Below are 9481 nucleotides of genomic sequence, written 5' to 3'. Positions count from 1 at the left end.
CCTGCTGGGCTCCGGAGATCCTTCCGCCTCAGCCTTCCAAGCAGCTGGAACTACAGGCACACGCTTCCACGCCCAGCTAATTTTTTTGATTTATTGTAGAGATGAGGGCTCGCCAAGTTGCTCAGGCAAGTCTCGAACCTGCGAGCTCAGGCAATCCACTCACCTCGGCCTCCCAAAGCGCGGGATTACAGGCTGAGCCACCGAGCCTGGCTTACTCTGTACTTCTAACAACTCCACAGCTTTAAAACTTGCAGATATAGACATCTGGATCCATCACTCCCTAGTAAAAACTGCCACACCACCGAGAGCTCAGACAACTGGACGGCAACCAGAGACCCTAAGAACCCCCTCAGAATCACCTGCTGAGCCCACGTCCTGCCTCCAGAGAATTTACAGAGCCTCAGCTTGGCTTTATTTACTCCAGAAGCTGACTAATCTATTCACTGCAGAAGCCTGAGGAGCCAGCCATCAACACTGTAAATAAACTGTTTCACTGGCTGTTGATTCACTGAATGTGTTGCTATCACCCTTTAACCTTCACCTTTTTCATCCCGATTGCCTTAGCTTTAGGCGTAGGCCTAATTTATGCAGCCCCCATAGACTGACAAACTAAAAATGTGGCAAAAAGTCTCTGCTAATGCTATCTTGCCGCTCATGCGTGGAATGCATTACTGCCCTACTATGTGTGCAATAAAAGCATGTGTTCTACTTAACCCCAAGACCCATTCAAATTATACCCCTACTAATTGAACTAGAAATAACAGCTGAAATAGGAACTGGAATAGGAAGCATCGCGGCCTCACCCACATACTACCATCAACTGTCTAGAGATCTAACAGATGACATCAAATGGGTTGCTACATCATTAGTAGCTTTAAGGACCAATTAGATTCCCTAGCTGAAGTGGTATTACAAAAGAGCAGCGGATTAAACCTGCTAACTGCTGAGAAAGGAAGAGTTTGCCTCTTCCTAAATGAGGAATGCTGTTTTTATGCAAATAAGTTGGGGGTAGTTAGGGGCGTGGCCCAACAATTAAGGGAAGGAATCACAAACAGAAGACAAGAATTGGCTGATTCTTGACTGAATTGGAACAATTTTTGGAGTTGAACATCTTGGCTTCTCCCATGAGCCGGACCCCTCCTCGTGGTCCGATTGGCACTCCTGTTTGGGCCCTGCATTCTCACCTAATAGTTCGATTTGTTTCCTCTTGCCTAGAATCCTTCAAATTCCAAATTTTTCTCTACAGATATGAACAACTTCCTCTGCAAGATATGGAAAGCAGCCGGGCTCGGTGGCTCAGCCTGTCATCCCATGCCTTCGGGAGGCTGAGGTGAGTGGATGGCCTGAGCCCGCGTTCGAGGCCCGCCTGGGCAGCGAGACCTCATCTGTACAATAAATCAAAAAGAGCCAGGCGTGGTAGCGCATACCTGTAATTCCAGCTACATGGAAGGCTGAGGCGGAAGGATCGCCGGAGCACAGCAGGTCGAGGCTGCGGTGGCGGGGAGCGGCCACTACACTCCAGTCTGGGCGACAGAGTGAGACTCCAACTCAAAAAAAAGATATGGAAAGCAGGTGATGCCCCTTAGAAAAACTTTAAAGGGCATCAAAGTGGGAGAATGAGATAGAAAAACAGGCATCAAAGTGGGAGAATGAGATAGAAAAACAGGAATTAAGCAGGAAAACTGACCTCCGGGGTCTTATCTTAAGCAAGCAGCTGCATGCCATCTCCCTTATCTGCAATTTCTGCTTCTGTAAACACCTTTACTGCACCTCATATGGAACTGTCCGTAAAGATGTTTGCTTCAATGCTTGTTGTGGAAGTAGCTGTTCCCAGGCCTAAATTTAAAATGGTAAACTCACCAACAGCAAACCCACGTATGTTGTAACCACAAAAAGCTCTATAAAAGCAACCTGAAACTGATGGTCAGGGCTCAGGTTTTGGGAAGCGACTCCACCTGAGACTTCTCCTTCGACTTTCCTCTCGGTCTCCAGTACCTATTCTGAGTGCATTCATTCCTGTTCCCGGTGAGTTGCTGCGGCTGCTATAACATTTTCACTTTTATGGCTTTGGCCAGCCAAAGGATGATGTTTGACCATCAGCCCTGACACGGAACCTAAAAGTTCACTAGAGATTATGATGCTAAGCCATGAATTGAAAAGTTGGACTATCCTGATCTTGCATCAGAGTGAGATTTGCCAAGGAGGGATGGGATAAACTCCTGCTTGGCCAGCAGTAGAATGTCTGAATGCTTTCTTTTTTTAACTGTTATTCTCTAGATTTCATGTATTTATTTATTTATGTATTTATGTATGTATGTATTTATTTATTTATTACAAAGAGGTGGGGTACAATTCAGGGTTGTACAAACATTTCAGGGTTGTACAATTCAGGGTATACAAACATTGATTTTGCAGGTACCTGAAAGGGTTTAGTCTTTTTGCCTCAGCATAACCATTAAGAAACATTCAGACATTCTACTGCAAGACAAACAGAAGCCTATCCCATCCCCCTCTATAAATCTCCAGCAGATGCAAGACCAGGACAGCCCAACCATTCACGGCTTAGCATGATAATCTCTAGTAAATTTTTAGGGTCCTTGTCAAGACTGAAGATCAAAGATCACCCCTTGGCTGGCCAAAGTCATAAGAGTTTGTGAGCTGCAAATGTCTAACAAGTCTCTTGCAGGAATCCTTCCTCCCTACCCCCCAGGGTTAACCTAATCAGCCCCTTGTGAACTACTCACACAGATAAGCCCCACCATGGCAGCAATCATGTGACTAACCCACCCATCTGCCTGCTGTCCATCACCTGACGTCAGTACTTGCGCTTGCCTGCCCCTTTGTGATGATGTGGAGCAGACCACCACCCAATCACCTTGATGATCTCCCCCCATCAAGGGGAATGGTTAAAAGGACTCAGCCACAAGCAACCGGGGGCCATTGCCTTGCTAGACTCTGGTGTGCTCTTTGAGCCATGGCTTTTGCCATGCTTCCAGGCTTCGGTCCTCCTCCCCCTATTTGGAGAGGTGAATCTTCTTTCTTCTCTTTCTCTCTCTAACTTACTTTTAAATAAACTTTTCTTTCTTAACCTCTTTGTGTGTTGCAATTCTTTGCATTTACTCGGATCTCTGGGTTCCAGGCGCACACCTCCGGCTGGCTGGCCCCAGCAGGGCTGCGCGGCTCCCTGTGCCTCTCCACCCTCACCCTGTCCGGACCCTAACAGTACCCTTGATGATGAGGTATGCCCCCCTTCCCTAGCAGTTCCCCTCAACTGCCAATCCCACCCCTGTTCCCCTGGCAGTTTCCTACTACTGCCAATCTCTTTCTTATAGTATTATAACTGTTCAAGGTCCACTTATGAGTGAGAACATATGGTACTCTGCTCTTTGTTTCTGTGATGGATCACTGAGTATGATTGACTCAAAATTCATCCAAGCTGCTTTGTGGTCCATATGTTTGTCCTTCTTTATGGCTGCATAATATTCATTGTGTATATGTACCACATTTTTTAATCCAGTTCATCTTCAATGGGCACCATGAATGCTTTCTAATGGTTATGCTGAGGCAAAAAGACTAAACTAGGAATAAGTTAATTTTCTCTTAGGTTTCTATAGGCACCACCTTTGAGATACCTGCACACACGTTTCTTATAGCACGATTCACAACTGCCAAAACATGGAACCAACCACGCTGCCCAACAAAACTGAACTGGATAAAAAAATGTGATATATACATGATGGAATATTATGCAACCATAAAGAAGGTCAAACGTGAACTTTGCAGCAACTTGGATGGATTTAGAGTCTATAGTACTCAGGGATCTATCACAGAAACAAAAAACCGAGTACCACATGTTCTCACTCATAAGTAGACACTGAACCTTGACCATAATACTATAAGAAAGAAATTGGCAGTAGCAGGATACTGCCAGGGGATGGGCGAGACACAACATGTCTAAGGGTACCTGATCTCAAACCAGACTAAGTGAGAACCAAGGGAGGCCCAAACTTTACCTGTACAATGGCCACTTGTATATCTAATCCTGAATTGTACCCCACATCTTTAAAATTAAAAAGATTTTTCTAAAAAGAAATTCTGCTTTCCAGATCAGGCACATATGAGCATTTGCATAGACCTCCAGCCTGGGAAGAAAGCAGATGACTACTTGAAGTCTTGGGATTCATATCTGAGTAGACAAGATTTGTCCTTTTTTTATTTTTTGAGTTAGAGTCTCACACCGTCGCCCAGACTGGAGTGCAGCGGCCACTCCCGGCCACCGCAGCCTCGACCTGCTGGGCTCCGGCAATCCTTCTGCTTCAGCCCTCTGAGTAGCTGGAACTACAGGCACGCACTACCATGCCTGGCTAATTTTTTGATTTGTTGTAGAGATGAGTTCTCGCCAAGTTGCCCGGGCGGGTCTCAAACCTGCGGGCTCAGGCAATTCACTCACCTCGGCCTCCCAAAGCGCGGGATTCCAGGCTGAGCCACCGAGCCCAGCAAGATTTGTCCTTAGCACTCATCTTTTCAGCCTGTCGTCATGGCGTGGGGTACAAATCTGAGAGAGTCATGAGCCTTCCAACACCTGACAACCTGCTCCTACCTAGGAAGCGTTATCTCATCTCTTGCTTTCCCCGAAAGCATGCTGATGGAGCTTCACAGAGGCAATCCCATAAGAAACCCGGCCTGGATGTGATTGCCCAGGGGAATTTCTGTGTTACTTGTGAGTGTCCCTCCCAAATACCCAGAGGCATCAGGGGTGAGGGCTGAACCCCTGTGGGCCTCATTAGAAAAGGCTCTCACTTCAGGCCTTCTTGAGGAAAAAGCCTCTAAAAAATCAAGCCACAGCAGGAGGATATCTTGTTCTTAGCATCTCCCAGCAAGTGAACTGAATACAGGGCTGTCTCTAAAATATGGCGCCTGGTTACCAGAGCAGTAATTACCGTTGGGACCTGTCTCTAAGAAAATGCAGTCACTTTTCCATAACCTATGTCCCTTCTTCCAGATCTACCCAAAGCCCCTGTTAAGCTGTTGGTTGCTCACGCTCCCTCCATGTCAATTTCTTACCTGTGTACAACTATGAAAACACAACCCCCTTCAGCTCCCTTGGATGATGTGTTTACCGGCATTGCCAGAGGTCTGAAGACACAGATATGGGTCCGAACCTCCTTCTTCCTCACCATTTCTGTGACCCTAGACATGTCAGTGTTGCAGTTTCTCTCCCTGAATGTCAAACCACACCTTTGTTTTTCCTTGGTAATCAAAACGTTTTGAATTACAAAGAACATTGCTAAATTACAGCTTGACAAAGAAGTGGGAGAACTTTTTTCTTTCTCGAAGGCGCATTTTAAAACACACATTCATCTAGAACAACTTTTTGCATGCTAACTACTAATTTATTGTATGCTAACTAACTCATTTGTGTTAGTTCAGGAAATAAAACATTTTTTTGATACACCCACTTTAGAAAATACTTTTAAAATTTCAGTTACTGAGCTATGTTGAACTGTGCTTCTCAGTGCCACAAGCTTCTTGAAGCCTATATGAATGAGATATACTTCAATACCAACTTCTTGACTCTTTTCAAATTATGTTAGTGTACTGCAAAGCAAGGAGAAATTTATTTCACAAATAGCGCGTGGAACCGATTTCTTTCTCCAGGCCCACAGGAAAGACTAGCTTTGTTTTTGCTTTTGTTTTTGTATGCATATTTGTATTATCTTTTCTACTTTTATGATAATAGGAATGTCCTCTTTCAACCTATTTTAATAACATGCTCACAACATGTCTGTAAGTCAAAACATTCTAGCAACAAAACAAACTGCAGTTTGCTGTTCCATGGAAAATATCCAGATAGCAAGTATTTTAGGGAGTGAACCAGTCAAGGACCGGTGGGCTGAATTGGAAAAAAAAGTTCCTTTCTCTGGCAAACACTAGCAAAGAGGGAACAGAAGGAGATAACTTGAAAACATTTAGAAAGTCAGTTTAAGAATACATTTAATGCAGATGTAGGCCTCTAGGCCTCTAGATTCCAAATACACAAGGAAACATGTCTGTAACTGGAGCTCAAAGAAGACTGCTGAATGTGTTCTGCTTGAAACCGTTCCAGTCACTAAAATAAAAATAATAGTTATAGAACAGTTTGTCACTTCAAGCACAAGCCTTTTTGCATGCATTATGTTTATTTTCTCACTGAGTTCTATGGAAAAAAGTGAGTTCACTACTTGTCTGTGTGGCAAAACATGACTTTTTAAGAAACAAAACAAACTGCAGTGAGCCGTTCCATATGCTAAACTGCCAGTGCTTTTCTGGGGTGAAGCAATCAAGTGACTCTGGACCACGATTAGAAAAACAACTCATCATGTAAGCCTCATAAACCCTATCAGTGTTGGTCATTCTTTTTTCTTTCTTTTTTTTCTATGACTATTTGTTTTATTTTATTGAATATAGCACGTTGACACAGAACAAATTCAGAAATCATGTTGAATTGTGTAATTAAGATTTACAGGCTTACAGTAAATTACACTCACCTAAATTAAGTGTACTTCTAAGCCAAATCACTGAATGCTTTAAACAATCTGTTTCAGTTCACCCTATGTAAGTGTTCGGCAAAGAAACAAGTTATCAAGATATCACTGAGAAAATGTTAATAGAACATGTTTTTATTTCCAGTTGCAACCTGCAGGTAGAAGATTATTCCACTCATGAAAAGCTAGTTTAACCTATTGAATGTCCAATGCATCGTGTTTTGTTTCAGTAAAAGTAACACTTTGACAAAGTTGCAATGGACTACAAGTAAGGTTACAAAAATAAACCCAATACACATATAGCTACTTGATTTTCTCTTTTTTTTTTTTTTGAGTTGGAGTCTCACTGTCACCCAGACTGGAGTGCAAGTGCAGTAGCACGTGTTAAACCCAAAATTTTAAATCCGAGAGACCGCCAAAGAGTCAGCTCCGATGCAAACACATGAGGGTCTTTATTCAGGCTCCAGTCTTGGCTCACAAACCAAAACCAACGCAGCGGCTCGAGCTTGAGAGCCCTGATCCACTATAGCAAGCAGTTTTTATGCACAATTACAGAGGGAGGGGCTGGGCGTGACTGGTTTTTCCTAGGCTTACAACATTAACCAATCAAAAGAGGTCATGACGTAGAAACCGAAGTCTGCGGACCTTGCATAATTAGTCTCCAATCAGGTCCGCGGTGATGTCAAGGGACAGAGGCGCTTGAGATTGGTTGGTTTGTTTTTGGTTTTGCGCAGGCTCGAGCTCAGTTGCCTGTGATTGACAGGAAACGGCTAAACGGGGAGAGTGGAATGCCAGATAAGCTAAGTTTACACAGTCACTGCGTAAATTAACTTTGGCATGTGAGCAGGAGGTTGACAACATCACAGAACCCACCAGGAGAGTGGCTAGGGCCACAGAGTCTACCATAATCTAAGCAAAGGAATGTCCGGGAGGGGCTTATTGCTTAACACTCACACACTGCTAGCAGCAGTTGCAGAAGCAATCGGTTATTTCATGCGACAAACAAAAATTAAGCTTAACAAAGTTCTAAGTACAAACACTGCAAACAAATACAGTGAACGTGGGGTAGGAATTCATATAGTAATAGTTCTTTTTGAGGTTTTTTTTTTTTTTTTTGAGTCTCTCAGCACACTCCCGGCCACCGCAGCCTCGACCTGCTGGGCTCTGGCAATCCTTCCTCCTTGGCCTTCCAAGTAGCTGGAACTACAGGTGCACACTACCATGCCCAGCTAATTTTTTATTTATTGTAGAGATGAGGTCTTGCGAAGTTGCCTGGGCGGGTCTCGAACCCGCGGGTTCAGGCAATCCATTCGCCTCGGCCTCCCAAAGTGCTGGGATTACAGACTGAGCTACCAAGCCCGGCCAGCTAATTGATTTTCAAGAAGAGTGAGTGCAAAGTCATTTAATGGGGGAAGAATGTGTCTGCAACAAATAAAACTGTACAATTGGATGTCCACATATAAAGCAATGAAGTTAGACTCCTACCACACGTTGTACAGAAAAGTTAATTCACAATGTATTAATGACCTAAATGTAAGAGCAAAAACTAAAAAACTCTTTGAAGAAACTATAGGACTAAATTTCCAAAACTTTGGATTTGGCAAAGGATCCTTAACAGTAACACCAAAACCAAGAGCAACAAAAGACAAAAATAGATAAATTGGACTTCATCAAAATTAAAAATTTTTGTGTACCAGAAAAATATTACCCAGAAAGTGAGAAGACAATCTATAGAATGGGAGAAAAACATTTACAAATATCTGATAAGGGTCTAGTATGCAAAACATGAAGTCTTACGATTCAGCAAAAGAAATATCTCAATTAGAAAATGGACAGAGTTTAAATCGATATCTTTCTAAAACTATGCAAGTGTCCCTCAAGCACATGAAGAAACACACAGCATCATTAGTTATTAGAGAAAGGCAAACCAAAACCCTGATGAGGTATGACTTCACAAGAACTAGGATGGATGGCTATAATAATCAAAAGAAAAAAAAAGGAAGGGAAAAATGGAAAACAAGTGTTGGTGAGGACATGGAGAAATTGGAATCCCTATTCATTGATAGTAGGAAGGTAAAATAGTGCAGTCCTTGTGGAAAACAGATTGGCAGAGTTCCAAAAAGCTAGTCATAGAATTACCATATAGTTCAGAAATTTCATCCAACATAATACATACCCAAGAGAAATGGGAACAAATACTGAAACAAATACTTGTACACAGATATTCATAGTAGCACTAGTCACAATAGCCAAAAAGTGGAAACAACCCCAATCTACTAACCATGAATGGATAAACAGAATATGATATTCATATAAACAGAGTATTCATCAGCCATAGAAAGAAATGAAATATGGATATATGCTATAACATAGAGGAACTTTAAGAACATTAGACTTAGTAAAAATAGCCAGGCACAAAAAGTCACATGTTGGATAATTTCATTTTTATGAAATATCCAGAATAAGAAACTCTATGGAGACTGAAAGTAGATTGATGGCTGCCAAGGCTTGGAAAGAAGTATTGGAAGAGAATAGGAAGTAGCTGCTTAAGAGGATTCTCTTTTGGGGTGATAAAACTGTTCTGGAACTTATAATAAATGACAGCTGCATAATATTTTGACAGTACTAAATACCACTGAGTCATGCACTCTAAATGATTATTTTTATTTTATGTGAATTTCCCCTCAATTAAAAAAAAACACTAAAAACCAGTGTGTTAGAACAAGTCTATGGGTATTCTACAATTATAATCCTCTCAATCACTTGAATTTAGGTAGAAGTTTTTGTGTTGCAGAGCAAATTGGGAGCTAGAATCTTTTAGTCACTCAGACTGTCATCTGTCTTATATGTGGTTAAAAAGGACACCACTTTTGGCCAGGACTGTAAGATCAGCTCTAAGGCATTGTTGATAGGTGATGATGGTCTTTTCTCTGGGATGAGGGTAAATTTTCATACTT

This window comes from Carlito syrichta, unplaced genomic scaffold, assembly GCF_000164805.1.
Source record: "Carlito syrichta isolate Samal-C Ts95f unplaced genomic scaffold, Tarsius_syrichta-2.0.1 Scaffold302425, whole genome shotgun sequence".
NCBI lineage: Eukaryota > Metazoa > Chordata > Mammalia > Primates > Tarsiidae > Carlito > Carlito syrichta.
The sequence above is the reverse complement of the archived record's forward strand: the minus strand, read 5'-3'. Positions refer to the sequence as shown.